This window comes from Sus scrofa, chromosome 13, assembly GCF_054392235.1.
Source record: "Sus scrofa isolate SSC_HxYL_T2T_F1_AM1 chromosome 13, Sscrofa_HxYL_maternal_Yorkshire_Landrace_v2.0, whole genome shotgun sequence".
Taxonomy (NCBI): Eukaryota; Metazoa; Chordata; class Mammalia; order Artiodactyla; family Suidae; genus Sus; species Sus scrofa.
Genome location: NC_139395.1, coordinates 70,991,966 through 71,011,223, shown reverse-complemented (window position 1 = coordinate 71,011,223; position 19,258 = coordinate 70,991,966). Strand labels below are relative to the sequence as shown.

The 19,258-nt window shown below is 35.0% G+C and overlaps 1 protein-coding gene across 1 annotated transcript in view; it reads left to right on the top strand.

Annotated features, from left to right (window-relative positions):
* LOC146397399 (uncharacterized) overlaps window positions 1-19,258 on the top strand; it is a 208,726-nt gene that overhangs the window by 76,334 nt on the left and 113,134 nt on the right. The window contains exon 2 of the mRNA XM_084989064.1: window positions 12,308-12,392. The gene's annotated coding sequence lies outside the window, so the exon portion shown is untranslated. The remainder of the gene's footprint in view (window positions 1-12,307; window positions 12,393-19,258) is intronic.

Here is a 19,258-nt window from a genome sequence, read left to right as displayed (position 1 = left end):
TCATTTACTAACTGAATGCCTCATAAAAATCTGCATTTCTTATATTTTCAGCTCCATATCTAAATCTGGTCACAAGAAAAGATGAACTAAGAATAGAATTGACTTAACTTCTTCTAGATATAGCAGATGATAATTTATAGTTAGGTAGATACATACATGCATACATAGAAAAAATCATCTTTTTAAGGCACTGCAGTCAATAATTTTGATAAAGAAAAATTGTAAATCTTAGGAATCAGTAATATATGTTACAATAAAAAAAACTGAGAATACATGTATTTCACAGGTCAATGTTTTTAAAAATTGTGTGAATTTTTCCAAAGGTGTCCATTTTGCAAAGAGTTTTTCTGAGTAATTTTATTTGGAAAAGTAAGAGATTGCAATGGTATGATATTAAGATCCAGAAAAAATGTCCAGTGACCTTCTACCTCATTTTTTCAGTATTTTAAGTGTCAGTTCTCAGCAGAAACATTAAACTAAAATTAGAATCCCATTAAGTTTTGCCAAGTAACAACAAAAGGATGTGTAACCTGTTAATGACAGCATGCTTTACTAGGTTACTGTCAGAAATGGACTAAGTCATGTGGGATGTGCTGCATTGAATTATAAAAGTGATTCTACATGATGAACTTTTCCAAAGTGCTAACATATAGGACTATGAAAGTCAACACCCCAAGCTACAATTTGGAGAATTAAATCACATAGTTGTAGAATGTCATTACAAATATTACTGCAAAATAAGCTTTTATTTTTATATCCTTGAATTTACCAATTCAACTTATTCTTTTTTTTTCTGGAAAATGTCACTTGTGCAGTTTTGTCTTAAAGTATGTCGAGCTAGTATTTGATAATTTTAAGTTTTAGATTTCTCTCCAATTGTTAAAACATGTGCTTGTAGTTTGCCTAGGCACTCAAAGTTACTTATAATACTGTTCATTAAGTACCAGAAACTATCTAAATCATGCTTAAGATTTTCAAATGCCTGATCTAAAATGGAAGTTGCATTCAGAGACACAAGAGAGAATTACCTTGTGTGTGTGTATTAATAATTTACTAAACTAAGAAAATCCAACGACCAAAAACCCAAGGATACATTCTGTAAACTCAGAGTGTCGAATATTAGGGCAATTTTCTGTTTCCATTTACAAATAAACGATGTGGATCACAGTTAATCCTTGCTATAATGACTGCATCTTTGCCTTTGTCAGTTATTAAAAAGCTAGGGAGACAATCAAAAGCACTGGTAAGATGGGCTGGAATTATTTGGAAGAGATCTTCCATGCTACAGTTTTAGGATAGAGGCTGAATTATAAAATAACCTGTGAAACTGCAAGGCACTTCCTTTAAGTCCCATGCTGTGCAGTATGCCTGTGCAAAAGAAAATCCCCTTTGAAGAGATTAGCAGAGGTGGTTTGTATGTGATCACAGCAGCTGAGATGATGTGTGACTTTTCCCTAGCTTAAAGTGGATTAGCAAGACTTAAATAAAGGAAAATTGTTTTGCGCAGAGCTCACCATGGTTTTGGAAACATAAATGAAATCACAGTCTTAGGAACTTAAATCTGATTTCTATTAGTTCAATATGGTGAAAATCTCCCAAAAGTTTAAACAAGAAAAGGATTGGGGCTTGGCAATGTTATCATTGGCTAGTGATTATTACACCTTTAGAAACAATTTCATAGGAATTTGGGGGGTTTTTGATTCATGCCCATGGATGTCACATTATGTGTTCTTGGAGATAGTTCTGTGAAATAGAACACTGAGTAATACATAAAATAATCAAATTCTCCTAACTATGCAAAGTCTATCTGAGTGACCTTGGGTAAAACAATTAGCCTTTCTTAGTCTTTGCATTCTCATCTATAAATTGGGGAAAAGGGGAGTTCCCATTGTGGTTCAGCAAGTTATCAACCCGACTAGTACCCATGAGGATATGGATTTGATCCCTAGGCTTGCTCAGTAGGTTAATGATCTGGCTTTGCTGTGACCTATGGTGTGGGTTGCAGACACAACTCAGATCTGTGGCTGTGGTGTAGGCTGGCAGCTGCAGCTCTAATTCAACCCCTAGCCTGGGAACTTCTATGTGCTGCAGAAGCATGTGGAAAAAGCATAAAAAAAACCCAAAACAAAACAAACAAAAAAAAACCTTGGGAAAAATGTATACCCCTTACAGTTTTTCAGGGTGTATCCATTGAACTATGTGTATGAAAGAGTTTTTAAAGCAATGCAGTATTCTTTAAGTTTTAGGTATCACTATTTTTCACTGCTTCTATTATTATCACATAATAAACCTCTGAATCAAAATATTATTTCTCTGAAAATATTCTGATTCTATCACAAAAAAGAGGAAGACGAATGGTGAGTTATATAAGACAAAACAAGTCATTGGGGTGGTTGAATATCATTTTATTCCCCTTTTTCCATCAGCAAAATTTATCATTCCATTTCACCAAATAATTTAGGTTGCCTCCAGCTATCAAATTTCACTTCATTTTTCACAAATATAAGAAAATAAAAGCTATAGCATATATTTAATAGTGACCCATGGACTATATATCTTTTCCCAAGAAACAAACAGTGTCTTAAAAGGCAAGAGAGCCCACACATGGCATTTGTCTTTATTTTCATTTGGCTTCCAGATGTCCAGCATTTGGTGCTCTCTTTTTTTCTTTCTTTCTTTCTTTTTTTTTTTTTTTTGTCAATTTTTACCAAGAACAAGATACTTTTCAGCAAACCATCAAAGTTGTTAAGATTATAAATATGAGTCAACCATCTGTTTTTATATCCTCTTTTTCTTCACTGACTTTTGACAGGTGCTTAGAGAAAGAAGCATTTCAGAGCCCTGATGTTTTTTGAAACATAAAGAGGCCTACTGAGCAAGTCTTAGGGCATTCTGATAAAAAGTTAATCTCAGCTTTTAGAATTTGGAGATTCAAAAAAACAGTACCTGATCTATTCTGCTATCACTTTATTAGCCACAGCATTTCAATTGTAGAAGAAGAATCCGCAATTAAAAACAAAGTCAAAGGAATACCCATTGTGGCTCAGTGGATTAAGAACCCAACTAGTATCCATGAGGATACTCGTTCCCTGGCCTTGCTCAGCAGGTTAAAGGATCCAGTGTTGCCGCAGACTACAGCGTAGGTCACAAATGTGGCTTGGATCTGGTGTTGCTGTGGCTGTGCTGTAGTCTTGCAGCTGCAGCTCCGATTGACCCCTACCCTGGGAACTTCCATATGACATAGGTGTGGCCCTAAAAAGAAAAAAATAAAATAGACTGAAAAAATAAATAAAACCAAAATCAATCAGGAGTTCCCTTGTGGTACAGCAGGTTAGGGACCCAGCATTGTCACTAAAGCAGCTTAGGTCACTGCTTTGGTGTGGGTTCTGTCCTTACCCTGAGAACTTTCACATGCCCTGGGTGCAACCAAAAAATAAATAAATAAATAAATAAATAAATACACATCACTCAACCACCAACATTCTTCAAAAATTATAAACGTTTTCACCTGACTCAGATTGGTACTTTAGATATCTATACTAGCTGTTAAGTGGAAATGGTAAAGAATTCACATGTGAAAAATGAAGCACTGGCCATTGGGAATTAGACCATAAAATCTAAGAAAATAATATATACCACAATGATCCATTTCATTCACTATCTCAACTATTGATTTAAGTTTAACAATTTTGCGTCCATTTTTCTGATGATAGATATTTAGAGAAATTAAGTAAATAAGCTGGAATGTGACTCCCAAAAGTCTGAATACTTAGACTATTCGTTTAGTCTCCTACAGAATGCATCACGATGAAACAAATTAGCTGACCATTTTTACCAGTCAAAAGTAGCTTACAATTATCATTAATATTATAAACACATTTATGACATGATAATTGCAAAAATATAAAACTACAATGAAAAAGCAAAATATTATAATGTACCCATGGTATTCCTGAAACATTATAGTACAGTATACTATACAATATTATAGTATAATCAGGCCTTTGCTGATGCAGTTTCTGTTCAGTTGTGAACTTAAACCCATTTAGAATTACTGTGTAACTGCTGGAAATCCTCTATCTTCAGTGTAGGATTCAAGGAGAAAAGTCTTAACAATCTGAATCATAAAGGTTTTATAGTGAATATTTGAGCAAGTTCCAGCAATTCTTATGGTATCTATTATTAGGGATTTTACCCACTAGAGCAGTGTAAGTCAGGCCCAGTGCCTTTGTTTAAACTGAGAATGTAGCAATCTCTCTTTCAAAAAATTTGCACATGAGAGAATGGAAACCTGTTTTTAATAACCACATGACTCTGCTAATGATTTATCAGATTTGAAAAATAATAAAAGAGGAGTTCCCATTGTGGCTCAGTGGATTAAGAACCTGACTAGTATCCATGAGCTTGTGGGTTTGATCCCTGGCCATGCTCAGTGGATTAAAGGATCTGGCGTTGCCACGAGCTAAGGTGTAGTTCACAGACATGGCTCAGATCTGGCATTGTTGTGGCTTAGGCCAGCAGCTGCAGCTGTAATTCCACCCCTGGTCTATTAAATTTCATATGCTGCAGACGCAGCCCTAAAAAAACAAACAAACAAACAAAAAACAAAAAAAGAAACATGATAATAATCGTAACTTTATAGTACCTGGTTCCATCATGCTTGAAGATGGAAGATCTATTCCTAGGTTTTTGCATTAGATGAGTCAAATAAATTAACTTTCATGTTTAAGATAGTTTGCATTGTGAGCGAATCCTTACATCCTTTAAAACAAAAGTTTAAGGAATTCCTGTTGTGGCTTAGCAGAAACGAATCTGACTAGTATCCATGAGGATGCAGGTTCTATCCCTGGCCTCGCTTAGTGGGTTAAGGATGCAATGAGCTGTGACGTAGGCCACATGTGCGGCTCAGATCTGACATTGCTGTGGCTGTGGGGTAGGCCAGTGGCTACAGCTCTGATTCGACCCCTAGCCTGGGAATCTCCATATGCCATGGGTGTGGCCCTAAAAAGACAAAAAAGAATAAAAATAAAACAAAGTTTAAGAATTTCTCACTAATAAGAACTATTTAACAATGGAATGGATAAATGTGTTAAATTGCTATAGCAAATAGCACAAAATGAACACATAAATTTGCTCTTGGGAAAAAAGCTCAGATTGATCTAAGAATAAACAATGTAAAATGCCAGGAATCACTTAGATACAATATATTGTCATGAGAATATAGGAAAAAGAAAATATAAAAATATTTTTGAAAGAAAAGCAATCAGTGGCAAGAAAAGATTAGTAATAATTTTTCCCACATTTAGGATTAAACATTTTATCTTTGTAGTTGAAGAGAACAGAACTGAAGGGGAAAAGAAAAAGGAGTAAATATGGTAGCTGCCAGAATAGTGAAACTTCCAATCAAAATGATGTGTGCTATTCTAATGTTATGTAAAAAATATTCAAATATAATCAACCTTTAGGCTAGCTCCAGATGGAGAGAACAGAACTGAATACATAGAATGATGTTTTCTGCTTTGCTCCCAAGCCTCTTGCTCAGTAGTTGTGGATTCTCGAAATAGTATCACTGTGGATGAGAACAAACTGTTGTCCAGCAAACACTAGTGTGAAGTTATAAAATTCAGATAATATCCCATGCCATTATGGTCAGGATACATTGCAGACTAAATCTGACTCTCTCAGCCCCCAAAAAGTTTTTCACAAAGATTAATAACTTACAAATTTAGAACTTCCTAAATGTACTCGCCTCAAATGATATTCATCTTATTTTGCCACATCTATTGAGATTTGAACCTTCATGTTTGTCTTTCAGGTTTTATCCTGTCATTTGCTATTCCATTGGTGCCCCATGGTAAACCTCAAAAACCCCAAATTCTTGAAAGCTGTATACCATAAAGGGGAAACAATTATTCTTCACTCTTCCCACTCAGTTACAACCATTATTTACTAATGGCTATAACTGAAAGTAAAGGTTTGGAATTGTGTTCACTAAGCAGAAGAAAATCAAAGCCAATTAGATGGGGAAAAGAAGAAAAATAAGCAAAAGAAAAGCTTTATCTTGATGGACATTCAAAAGCTCCCTTGCTTTTCAATGTTACCACCATGCTCAGTGGGTTAAGAATCCCAATGCAGTGGCTCTGGTCACCTCAAAGGCACAGGTTCAATCCTTGGTGCATTGCAGTGGGTTAAAGGATCAAGCATTGCTCCAGCTACAGCGTAGTTCCCAGCTATGGCTCACATTCAATCCCTGGCCTGGGAACTTCCGTAAGCAGCAGGTGTGACCATAAAATAAAAATAAAAAGTTTTAAAAAGCTATTCTGTCTCAAAATAAAAAGCGTTAGCTGTGTTGGAAATAATGTCTAATGTTATTTATCATCATTACCATCTTATCATAATAGCTTCATATAGAGCTCTCATTACAACTGGGCACTGCTTTGAGAATTTTACATGTAGTAGTAACTTGTTAAATCCTCATAGCAACCCTATTGAGAAGCATGATTATTATTTCCAGTTCACATTGCCATTAGCTGTGGTGTGTAGGTGGCAGATGCGGCTCAGATCCCGAGGTGCTGTGGCTGTGGTGTAGGCCGGTGGCTGCAGCTCCGATTAAACCCCTAGCCTGGGAACCTCCATATGCCGCGGGAGTGGCCCTAGAAAAGGCAAAAAGACAAAAAAAAAATTATTTCCAGTTCAAAAAAGAGGAAACTGAGCTATAGACAGGCTGCATAACTTGTTAATAGCTACATGGCTATCTTCCCGGTTTTATAGCTCAACATGTCTGCCATTACTCAAAGTACCAACAGATATTCATGCCATAGGTCTGCTGGGTTCTGTCTGCAACTAGAACCCATGTGTTTTATTCAGGCTAATTCCATTTTGTATGTACTTGGTGAACTTGATGGTACTAACTTGAATATACACTTTGGGCTTAGAATTGTTTAAAAATAAACTAAAATAAAAGTCTGAGGTGAGTCTAACATACAGTGAATGCTACCAAGTTAATTAAAATTAATATCAGAAACATTTATTTGCAAATGTATTTGTTTATGTTTGTTTTTTTCCTCTCATTAGCACCAGCCCTATTGAGCTTCTGAATACATCTCATTGTTTTTGCAAATTACAGGGCTTGTCTATTTATGAAATCATTCTCTGTGTCAAAAGAAAAAGATACTCTGCAAAAAAGTTCACACTCAGAATAGACTGAGTATGAAGGTAATGGGCAACTAATAATTACATGTCTGAATGACACATCCAGAATACAAATCCTGATGGTGTTTTGAGCTGCCTTTACTTCTATTGGTTAAATTCAATTATTTTTTAATTAAAGTATAGTTAATTTACAGTGTCTCTTCAGTTTCTGTTGTACAGCAAAGTGACCCAATCACACACGGTTTTGGTTCCCTGTGCTATACTGTAGGGCCCCACTGCCCATCCATTCCAAATATAACAGTTTGCATCCCAAAACCGCGAACTGCCCATCCATCCCACCCTCTCTCCCCTTCCCTGGGAATCACAAGTCTGCTCTTCTGAGCTGTGATTTGTTTCTGTTTTGTAGATAGGATCATCTGTGCCGTATTTTAGATTCCACAAATAAGTGATATCATATGGTGTTTGTCTTTTTCTTTCTGGCTTACTTCGGTTAGTATGAGAATCTCTAGTTCTATCCATGTTGCTGCAAATGGCATTAGTTTATCTTTTTTTTTTCTTTTAATGGGTGAGTAGTATTCCCTTGTATATATGTACCACATCTTCTTAATCCAATCATCTGTCAATGGACATTTAGGTTGTTTCCATGTCTTGGCTATTTGTGAATATAGACATATAAATATATGTATTTAATGAGTGCATAGAAATATTGAGTTCCAACCAAAAGATGATATTTAATAATAAGCTTATAAATGAGTCTGAAACAAATTCAAATTTCAGTGTTTTATGATTGAAACTAAATCTTTCCCTCTTTAAAGAAAGAAAGACAAAACTTATGCCTGCAGATTGTTACTTGTTATAATGCAAGCACTGATTGCATGTATAATTAGTAGGTATGACAGTTTTTTTGTTTAGGAATCTATGTGTGGTGCTTGAAAAATGCTTTCTCTTATTCATTCAGTATTTATTGAGTGCCTACTATGTGTCTGGTACTCATCTAGGGGCTGGTGATAGAACTGTGAACATAGCAGACACAGCCAAAAGACAATCAATAAACAAACAGGAGACTAATGCCCATAAGTAGAGATCGTGTTCAATGTTAACAAGATGTACTGGGTTAAATAGTGTCCCCTCCCCCCCAATATCCATGTTCACTGAGAAACCATGAATGTGGCCTTATTTGGAAACTGGGTCTTCCCACTTAATCAAGTTGCACCTAATCTAATCATACTGAATCTGAGTTGGCAAGCCATATTCAATACTACTGTTGATTTTATAAAAAGAGGGAAATCTGCATATAGAGACAGGGACACACAGAGGTAAGGCCATGAGAAGACAGAAGAAGAGATTGAAATGATGCCAAGACATGTTAAGGATTACCAACAATCACTACAGGCTAGGAAGAGGCAAAGAAATATCTGCCCCTGACCCTTCAAAGAGAGCCTTGCCCTACCATTACTTCATTTCTGACTTGTGTGTTCCACAGTTGTGAGAGTACAACTTTCCATTGTTTGAAGCCACCAACCAGTTCTTGGCACTTTTTAAGGCAGCTGTGGGAAACTAATACAGAAGGCATAAAATATATGAACCAATGAGTGTAACAGAAAACAGGAGCTCTTAGGATAGAGTGCTCAGGAAAAGTGCATGTCCCAGAGGGAGAATTTTAAGGGGAGACTTGAAGTATGAATCAGGTTGAAAAAAAGAGAGGACAAGAATGCCAGCCACAGAGAATAGCAGGAAAGATTTAGAATTAGAAAAGAGCTGGAGGAATTAGAAGGAGAGCAGAGGGGTCTAGAGGAGAGACAGTCAAAGAGAGAGACCAAGAACAGACATTGAAATGCTTGAAAAGATAAGATAAAAGAGGTGAAAATGGGACAGATGTTACCATTTCCTAGTTTCACAGAGTGCCCACCCTACTGAAGAGCAAACCCACATTGCAGATAGCTCTGATTCATGATAGGAAATAATAAAGCTGTAAGGAATGTACAGGATTTCCAAAGAGAAAGCGCATTTTCCCCCCTCTGAGATTAGTGAAGGATTTGCTGGCAAAGTGCCATTTGTACTCAGTTTTAAACATACAAATATAATTTGTGTATTGTCTTAGGTCAGATTTCCTAAAAAGAAAGCCTGAGATGGGAATTCACATGCAAGACATTAAGGAAGTGCTTTCTGAAGAAAGGGAGCAGCTAGGTAAGGGTGTAGTTTCAGGTGATAGCTTCTAGCCTCAGTCTGATCCCACAAGGGAGTGCTAATTGCATAGGAAATCTCTTGCCTGGAAACAAATAGCTGAGCTTTTATACACATTGTCCAAGTAGTCATTGGCTCTGGGTCAGCTAGGGGGCTTCATTCCCAGGCCCCTCCCAGGGAAGCAGCTTCTATACCTAATGGCAGTGAACAAGAACATGAATGAAAGCCTTTGGGTGTCATTCTTCTAAAAGGGAAGATGAGCAGAGCAAAGGGCAATGGCTAGAGACCAGAAGAGAAGAGCCTATCACAAGCAGGTAGAGTTGTTCAAGGGGGAGGATAAGAATCGCCAAGACTCCTATTCATATTGACTCCAGCTGACTGACCTCATACAATGCATAAAGAAGGGATTGACCGGACCCAGAATGGGAGTCTCTGTAGGCAGTCTTTTCTAACTTTCTTCAACTCTGCATCACTGTTGCTACATTCAACTTCTATTAAAGGATAACAAGAAAAGGAAGGAGAGGAAAAGATTCATTCTTTCCTGCAGGGTCTCAGAAGGAGGAAATCGATGACACAATTTTAATGTTTTAATGTTGATGGTAAATTCTGGACCAAATAACATAGTGGTGATTTCCACACAAAATACCTATGAGAAGAAAAAAAAAAAGGTAGGACACACTGTTTCTTTGTTTTGCCTCTGTCCTGAGATGAATGATTAGTCATCCCCTCATTATGGATCACAATACTTGTCCCATTTCCTCTTCAGTGAATTCTGGAAGCTTCTATTTTGTTCACTTAACTCATGGCCATTGAAATTTATACCATCCAGCAGACATCATCAATCCCAGGGAAGTGAGTTACAGGAAAGTCAGAATGCTTTCACTGAAGTGTTTTGCAAGAGTAAGAATCTGAGTAACATTAGTCCTGATGTGAAACCAAGCTTATACTATAATGAAATAAAAATAATGCCATTTTGCTTGAAGTTTTTAGCTTCCTGACTTATTAATTTAGTTAAGGAAATATTGAAATAATGTTTCAATAGAATATGTGATAGAATATATGTGTGTGCATATACATATACACACATGCATACATATATCATATATTCTATTAGCAATTTTATGATGATATGGCTAGTTCCCTACTTAGAGATAATAATAGAAATATGTTGATTATCAAAAGAAAAATAAAAGAAATATGTTGATTATGGGCGTGAATACTGATTGTTCATTAAACCCAAGGGGACTTATGGGTTTAGATCAATAGCAAATTGGAGGATAATCAGAATTAGGAGAATTATTTCTTAAAGTCACAGTAATAGTTATTGTCTTCAATGACAGCAGGGTATTGTCTGTAACTATTTTACATCATGTGACTTTTTTCTCCCCATTTAATGGGAGGAAACATTCAGTGGAAAGGCCAGGTACTGTGCTATTAATTAATATTCACACCAATTGCTGTGCTATCACTGTTGGCAGTTTTCACCTTCTAATAGATAACATATAGTTTTTATTTTATATTTATTTATTATAGTTTAAAATGTTACAAATTATTTTAGTTTATTTTGGAATGTTCTCCAGGATAAAAAACATGATTGATTGTAATGCCAGTGCTACAAATCTTTTGCTAATGTATTGTTTTATTGGCTCCATGTCTCTTTATGCTCCTACCCATACATTTTAAAAGTTAATTGTAGATTACATGGAGACTTTAAATATTTGTTTTTAGTTGCAAAAATTATTGAAGAATACTAACAATATATTTTATATATTTTAGATGTATCCTATACAAATTATTCAGTGGGAGTACACCAAAATTTATATAATGAGAACGTTTATAGACATAAAATAGTTGCCCTGAATTGCCTTGCCAATTCTATAATAGGCTACAGAAATATGGAAATTTGGCAAATTACATTTAATCATCATTCAAATGTGTAATTTATTTTATTCTGTTCCTAAAATATAGTGGTACTAGTCAGATAATATTTTTTTTCATTTTTAGAGAAATATTGGGATTATTTTGTAACTTTGCCCATATTCATAAAGATCTTTTCATCTCTAGTTATTCTGTTTTGGCCAAACTATAAATTATATTAGCTTAATTCTCTAAAATTCATATATGGACCAGTAATATAAACACTTATAATGTAACAGCCTATCTCTCAGGCATTAAAAGAACAGCTTTAATAGTATAACTATACAAAAAAAATTTAATTTAATTCTTATGTTAAACAAATATTAATGAGTTTGTTCAGCATCTTTTGAGAGCCAGAGTAACAAGTTAAGATATTGGGGCTAGAACTCTTAATTTCAGTTCAGTCAGTGCTCTATCACTTATTTTGTCACCTTCCTCTAGCTATTTAAGTTCTCAACTTCAGCATTCTCATTCATAAGATGATGAAAATAACATTTCCAAGTATACATATGGAGATTAAATGAGATACTGTATATAATTTATTTGACCTAGTATCTGGCACATAGTAAGTGCTCATTTAATGTTGACAATTATTACAGATTTTAGGCAGTGTCTAAGGACAGAGCCATAAAATATTTCTCTCAGTTAAAAATCAGAGGAATATGCATATGTTAATATTTCAAAAATATAAATTATCATTTTCTGGTTAAGAAAATATAGCAAAATAGAAAAGATTCAACATTAAGAAAGCTTATTCCATCCTGAACAGTAATTGTTTGTTTTTCAAATAGCTTCATCTTTAAGTCTCATATAGTCTCTTCTTGACAAAATAACTTTAACACTTTCATAAATACCCTAACACACCTAGATAAAACCTACTTTCTCATATTCACCCATTATATTAGAATTTTTCTCTTTTCTTGATGAAAAATATGATAATTTTTAAATTTTCTACAATCATGGAATTTATACATTAAACTACTTGGTTAAAGTATAACAAACACTTAGAAAATGGACACAGTGATCAATGTTCAACTCACTGTTTTTTCTATAGAGTGAATACTCCCATGTAACTACCATTCAGATTCAGAAACAGAATTTTACCAGCACCCCAATAGCTCCTTCCACACCACCTCCTGGTAAGTAGTGACTATTCTGACTTTCATTGTCAGCAAGGAGCTTTGCATACTTTTCAGATTTGTATAACTGGAAGCCTATAGTATGTACTCTAGCTTTTGGCTTATTTTGCTTAACCTTAGCTCATGAGATTCATCCACTTTTGTTGTCTTCGTTTTCATTGCAGGTAGTATTTCATTTCATGAATCTGTAATGATTCATTTATTCATTCTCTTCTTGATGTAAATTTGGGCTGTTTTCTGAACTTTGCTAGTATGATAATGCTTCTATAAACACTCTTATACTTATTTACCAGAGTACATATGTATGTGCTACTTTGGGGTTTATACCTAGAAGTGGAATTCCTGATTCAGAGGGTCTTAGGGAATTCCTGAGTCAAACCACGTATATTTAGCTTAAGCAGACATTGTCTAAAGGAATATGTTTTAATAGAAATGGGACTTAGTGATTACCCCTTGATAGATGAGAAAATGGTGCATGGTTAAGGGACTTACCAATGGGTCTAAGATATACTATTCATCAGTGTAGGAGTGGAAGCAAATCAAATACCCACTGTGTGCCAGACATATTGGTGGTATTGGCAGTAAAATGGCAAGAAAAAGGAGCCACAAACTCTGCTTTTATGGACAAAATATAGTACAGGAGACAAGTATAAATAAAATAAAAAGTCAAACTGGCAAGTTTATGATTATAGACAAGTTGAGTGGTTTGAATAAAATAAACATCATCCTAGAACACCATGTAACACATAATAATATCATACGCTCTATGCTAGGAATTCAAAGGAGTCTTCCTTCAGGAAACAGGTTGAGATAATTTTCAATAAATAAATAATAGCCAAGTAGGAAAGAGGAAGCAGAAGGGCCTTCCAGACTTAAAAACAAAAACAAAAAACAGTATGTGCAAAGAACCCATGAGGGTGAAGGTAATGAATGTTCTTGTGACAAGACCTGGGAACAGATAGTAAGCAAGGAGTCTGCAGAGACAGGCAGTGATAAGAATGCACTGTCCTTTAGCCATTGTTAAGGCTTTTGGACTGTTTCCTAAAAATAAGAAGTCATGGGAATATTTTAATGTGGGAATGAGGGAAGGTACATGAAAGATCATTTTGGCTGCTATACAGTTGATAGGCCAGCCAAGGGCCAGCATGAATGCAGGGTACCTGATCACAGAATAGCTGATCCTATTTTAGACGAAGGTGAAACAGTGGAGATGATGAGAAGCTGAATGACTGCAGTTACATATGTAAAACCAACAGCTGGGTAAATGGATGGATGGAGACTATGTTAGTAAAGAATGCATCAAAAGTGAGTCCTAGCTTGGAGAACAGACTTGTGGTTGCCATGGGGGAAGGGGAGGGAGTGGGATGGACTGGGAATCTGGGGCTAATAGATGCAAACCATTGCCTTTGGAATGGATAAGCAATGAGATCCTGCTCTATAGCACTGGGAACTATATCTAGTCACTTATGATGGAGCATAATGGAGGATAATGTCAGAAAAAGAATGTATATATTGGAGTTCCCGTCGTGGTGCAGTGGTTAACAAATCCGACCAGGAACCATGAGGTTTCAGGTTCGATCCCTGGCCTTGCTCGGTGGGTTAACGATCAGGTGTTGCCGTGAGCTGTGGTGTAGGTTGCAGACGTGGCTTGGATCCCGCATTGCTGTGGCTCTGGTGTAGGCCGGAGGCTACAGCTCCGATTGGACCCCTAGCCTGAGAATCTCCATATGCCACAGGAGCTGCCCTAGAAAAGGCAAAAAGGCAAAAAAAAAAAAAAAAAAAAAAAGAATGTAAATACATGTATGTGTGACTGGGTCACTTTGCTGTATAGTAGAAAATTGATAGATCACTGTAAACCAGCTATAATGTAAAAATAAAAATCATTAAAAAAAAAAAAAAAGAATGAGTCCTAGGTTTCTGGTTTGCTCAGCTGGACAGATTGGTAAACTGGTTAATTCTGAGAATGAAATCATCCTAGCTGTTGATGTCGCTAAACCTAATGTAGCTTTTTTAAAAACTACATTTAAATGCTGGAATTAAATCCAAGAACAAATTGATTGAACTGTTTTTTGTCACCCTTGGAAATGCTGATCTTCCTCCTGACATGGTCCCAAATGCTGCCAGCAGCTTTCCATCCCTGGCATCTCAAGTCTTCAGACTTTTTAAAGCTATTGATTGTAGATTTCAGCAAGAAGCTTATTTGGGGAGGTATTTAAAGATAACATCTGTTGTATGTGCATATGAAGTAGATCCATGGTAATCACCCACTTGCTATCTACAGATCAGTTTGAATGCTGCTAGGATACTGTTGTGATTTCTTCTCATTTAATCTCCCACCATTATATATACTCTATGAATTTTTTCTGCATTGAATTTATTATCATAAACCTAATGAAAACATTTCATCTACATGGAGCTGTCACAAAGATATCTATGACTGTTTTGTTTCAATATAACAGTAGGTAAGATGTTCTTAACTGGATATATCTTCATAAACAAAAATGTCTCTAAATTATACATTTGCAATTTGGGATTCATTTAGTACACACCTTGTCATATTTAAGCTATGCATGATTCATGTTATTCTAGTTAAAAATTGTGTTTTGGATGACTAAAGAGTATTTTTAAAAGCTAGAAATTCTTGAGAAAAGAGTTAAGCATATATTTTTATTTTCATCTCCCTAACTCTATCTTTGCTTTTAAATTAAGTCTGCTTATCACGACCAGATTAATTTTTCTAAAAATACATTTTACATCACAAAACTGAATTACTTAAGGATGAAAGATGCTTCCCTACTACATACTACCTATGACTATTTCACATTTAAGATCTCTCATAAACTTCTTTTATCTTAAAAACACCACTTCATTTCTCTCTACTTCTCAGAAGCCTAGCTCTACCATGTTCAAGCAACTTTAAGTCCCCCTTATTCATTGAGCTTGAAATTTTGTGCGTTGTTCCCTCTGATCCTCATCAGCTCCTGAACAAGCCATTACCTCTCCAAATACTACCCATGCCTCAAAGCTAAGATTAAATCTAACTCCATCATCATTCCAGCTCATAGCAATCATTCATTTTTTCAGTTATCTTGATTACACATATAATCAGTGCTAGTTGGTTTAAGCAATTAATTCATTGGTTTGCAGGGCAATATTTATCATTAATAAATACTCACTAAAGGAAAGAACCTTTTCATATATATTTATTTATCTCTATCATTATATTACTCATGTAGGGTCTCAATAAAGAGATGGTAAATTGATTAATTGATTAATTAGAACAATGAGCTATTTATTAAACATAATTCAGTAATTTTTTAACATAATTATTTTCAAAGTTGTATGTGCCCTGGGGATAGAAAACATCCCAATTATGCTGTCCAGTCTTTCCTTGTAATTCTGACTTGTAATTTTGTGACAATTGAAAGAAAGACAAAATGAAATCTAAAATGAAAATAACTGAACCATTTGGAAAATCAAAGTTATTGAAAGAAAAAGCTGCAGACATTAGTCATACTCTTACTGCAATTCTGAAGAGCATATGGCTGAAAACTTCCTCATGAAATTTCTTCATTGAACTCTTTAACTGATGTGAATATAAACATCACAAAGGTACATTGCAATGTCATCCAACAATTACCATTAACAATTGTAGGAATGTGTACAATTGTAACCTTTCAAAACTGAATATCAATTTAGGAATGTGTATATACATATAGATCTGAAATGCTTCTTAGAAAGTATTCATATAGATTAATATTAAGGTATATATAAGCTAGCTAACTATATAATATATTCATTTATTGTCCAATAATTATATAAATTGAGCACTTGCCATGTGACAGGAAATACATTGGTTGCTGAAGATGCAATAGTCACCAAGAATGAAAGACATGAACTCTGGTATGATGGAATTTACAGCACAGATGTGCAGAAAAATAAACAATAAAGAAATACATACAAAATGATAAATCTGGATTATGTCATTTATAGGAAATAAACAACTGTCATCAGAGAAAATGACAAGCAGAACCTACAGAAATGCCTCTCTGAGGAAAAGAAATTTAACTTGATCCCTGAGGGATAAGAAGGAGCTGGCTGTGCAAAGATATCAATTTATTATTTTCTTTACTAAGTATGTTCATAGTAGTTATGGTGAGACATGAGCAAAATTTATATTTCATGAGATATTAACCTGTTCTTATGGTCCCAGATCAAAGTCTTTTCAACAAAGAAATTCTATGATATGGGCAACTGATTATATGTTGTTTATCAAAGCAATTATAATTTCAAGGAAAAATATAATAGAAGGTTTTAAGAACAAGATATAAATCATTATCCTCATAAATTTTTTTTCTACTCTAATAGAAGTATTTTTCATTTCCTTCTGCCATTCACTTTATTTTCCTATAAGTGAGCTATATGATTAAAAAAAATCTCACTAGCATGTAATAAGATTTATCAAAAACAGGCTTGAAGTTTGTATTCTGGTTCAATCTTTATCATTCAGTGGATGTTGGCTCTCAAAAAACTCAGTTCTTCTTGAAAGAACTAAACCTATTCCCTGATACAATGAATATCTTGATCCTCTGGAGTTTCCCACCCACATTCCTGAAGATACTAGGATTTCATAGAAAGCCTCAGTGACCACCCAGCATAAAAGGAATATTTGTGCAGGAAGAGCTTTATGTCTTTTTCTCCTACTTCAGTACATATAAATAATTCATAAATTGTGCCATGTATTTTATATTTTGTGATGCCAAGCAAGCTTTAATAAGAATAGGTTCTGTAGGAGTTCCCTGGGAGCTCAGCAGGTTAAGGACCCAGCATTGTTACTGCCATGGCTTGGATTGCTGCGTGGGTTTGACCTCTGGCCCAGGAACTTCCACATGCCACAGGCATAGCCAAAAATTAAATTAAATTAAATTAAATTAGATAATAAAATAAAATAGAACAAAATAAAATACTTTGTAAACTACTGGCCTGGTCAGTTTGAAGACTCCATCTTCAAACAGCAGTTTAAGAATCCATGTTCTTCAAAGCAAAGATTAATAGTATTATCATTTTCTTAAGATGAAATGAAAATAAACTGGTAATGATAATCTCCAGATGTTCTAGCATAAATGGTTGAATTATTTTGGTTAAATCATTAGTTTAAATCACTTTTAAATAATAAATAAAATTTATCTGAACAAGATAGGAACATACAGATAGGGAAAATTTAAAGCACAAATGATTGCATATGGGAATCAAGTTATGCTCCCCACAGGGCAGTTAGTGCACCATGTACCACGACTACCAGGTAGTGATTCTGTTTCCATCCTGGCCATCCTAGATATTCTTAATGTCATACTACCTTCAATCACCTCCTCAAAACAGAGTATTGACCTTGACCAGAGCTGAAACTTAAGCATTTTACTTTGCCATTTCCATTCTCATGTTTTAAAAATTCATTCAAATGAACTACATGGTTATTTTTGGTTAATAACCATGGTTATTAAGGCAGATAGAAATTGCAATTAAAATTTTAAAACATTATATTTGACAATTCTTATGCTCAATAAAATCCAATAACCAATTTGTGCACAGATTCCATGAGAACTTACTTTTTATGGGGTATATAATAGCAGGAAAAAAGAGCAGAAATGTGGCTATTTGTAGCTGGTGGGTTTCTGTCAGAAGCAAAGGCAACCAAGTGAAAGAAAGCCATTTCATAGCAATGAATCATTTTCAGCAATATTTAAAATACACACATATTTCCAATAAAATCCTGGTAGAGCAAGAGTTAATGGAGCTTCTGAAATAAAGCCAGTTCTATTTATATAAGGTATCTGCTGTGATGAGTGTCTTATTGTTACATAACATTGAAAAAAGTTAAGACACATAGGAAAGAAAATAGGAACTGTTTATCTTTAAAAACTGAATTACTAAAAATGTTTTATGACAACCTATTCTCTGGAAAACAGAGAAGCTGCATTTTTCACTCTATCTCAAGTGATAAAATGTTCATCTGAAAAATCAGAAACATTTTCATATTTTACATGAGCCCTTAAGAAACATACTTTCTTCAAATGAATTTTTTTCCATGTTGGCACTAATTAATCTTAGAAAAGTATACCTAGATACTAAAAAAATGAATGCAAATCAAATTAGCGTCTAGACCAACAAGTTCTAATATTTCCCCTTACAGCTGTATCCTGCTTTAAATGTGTTCATGAAAAGTTTTTCTTATATCAAATTTCTGATAATCAATCACACTCTAAAAGCACTAGAATTTGTTATTTAAAGGATTCTCCTTTAAGAGTGAACTGCAGAACTAATAATCCTTGGAGGTAATGCACAGTCTTTAACTGCTTTAACTATAGTAGAAATCTGTCTTTACACCTAACAGATTTGCTTAAAGTGCAGAGCACTTGGGCAGTACAAATGACTCAAATATCTTTCAGTGTTAGCTAGGAAGATGATGTCACTTAAAATTATAAGAAGGTTATCACTCCTGCCCTTACCGCAAGCATCACCACTCACCAAAACTGTCCAGAGATAGTTATCTGCTGCCAGTGCTCCCCACCCAAAGCCCTCCAGTATTACAGCTATAGTTGAACAGGGCAGATTTATCTTCCACAACAGTGACAGACAACACTTGCCCTGGGAACCATGGGATGACTCAGTAAGGGGGTGTTAGAAAGGACTTGTAACAAGAATTTGGGATTGTGTTGAATAAGTTGGGGGAGAGTTCAAGGACCATGAACTAAAGATTGGCATTGCCATCTGCCTCTACACCGACTTAATCATGAACCACTACAGCTGCTGACCCTCATAACTCCTGAAAGGAGCTCAGGGTGGAGGTCAGGAGTTAGACAATCCTG